Source organism: Galeopterus variegatus, unplaced genomic scaffold, assembly GCF_000696425.1.
Source record: "Galeopterus variegatus unplaced genomic scaffold, G_variegatus-3.0.2 Scaffold180, whole genome shotgun sequence".
In the NCBI taxonomy this organism is placed as follows: domain Eukaryota; kingdom Metazoa; phylum Chordata; class Mammalia; order Dermoptera; family Cynocephalidae; genus Galeopterus; species Galeopterus variegatus.
The window spans coordinates 591,855-592,802 of record NW_007726291.1 but is presented as its reverse complement, the minus strand read 5'-3'; the positions used below and the strand labels follow the sequence as shown (position 1 = coordinate 592,802).

The following is a 948-nucleotide window of genomic DNA, read 5'->3' as shown; positions in this document are numbered from 1 at the left end:
TCTATATGGGATCCGAACCCTCGGCGGGAGCGCCGCCGTGCTCCCAACTGCCGCACTCTACCGAGTGCGCCACCGGGCTGTCCTGACACTTTTTTTAAGTACTTAAAAAATGCCACTCCACTGCCATTCAGCCAGGCGGTGGTCCAAAGCAGCCTGTGCTTGGTGTCCCCCAAGGTGGCTGTGGTGCCTGGGCCAGCTCTGTGGCTGCCCGCTGGCCTTCCTGCTGCAGGTGAAGTGACACCATGCTGAGCCAGCCTGCGAGTGTTTAGGTATAAGCTGCCCAGGAAAAATGACTTTTGAGAATCCTCCCCCAGGTATGGGAGAATCTGTGTGTCTCCAACTTAAGTCTGGTGCTCATCTTTGCAGGGTTTGCAGCTGTTTAGGCCCAAAACATACTCTAGATGCCACAAGGCCCATTAATGCAGTAAGGAGCGCCAGGCTCTAACATAAATAGGCCTGCATACAACCAGATCATTTGGACCATACGGTTCCAGACCACAGCTTCCTTTTTCCAGAATTTGAAATTGTAATGGAAACAGATGATGACATTTTGCCTGAAGTTGTGGAAAAGGAAGATGACTGAGAGGTTATATGGAGCATAGGCAAAGCACTTGAGGAAGAACCGGATTCCACAGCAAAACACGAATCCAGGGAAGATAAAATTTTCTATAAGTTTAAGACATAGAAAGCCCTTGAACTAGAGCAGATCTTCAGATATGGCAGAGGCATCACCACCATTGGGATTTCTGGTGAAAATATCCCTCAAGAGAAAGATATTCGAAATTGCCCCTGTGGTTCCAAAAGAATATTTGAATTCCAGGTCATGCCTCAGCCACTGAACTACCTGATGGAGTTTGGATGTGTTGTCCCCTTCAAAACTCATGTGGAGGGCCGGCCCGGTGGCGCACTGGATAAGTGCGCCGCTTGGGAAGCGCGACGGCGCTCCCG

At 50.3% G+C, this 948-nt stretch overlaps 1 pseudogene; it reads left to right on the top strand.

Annotated features, from left to right (window-relative positions):
• LOC103582518 overlaps positions 1–948 on the top strand; it is a 9,874-nt pseudogene that overhangs the window by 7,635 nt on the left and 1,291 nt on the right.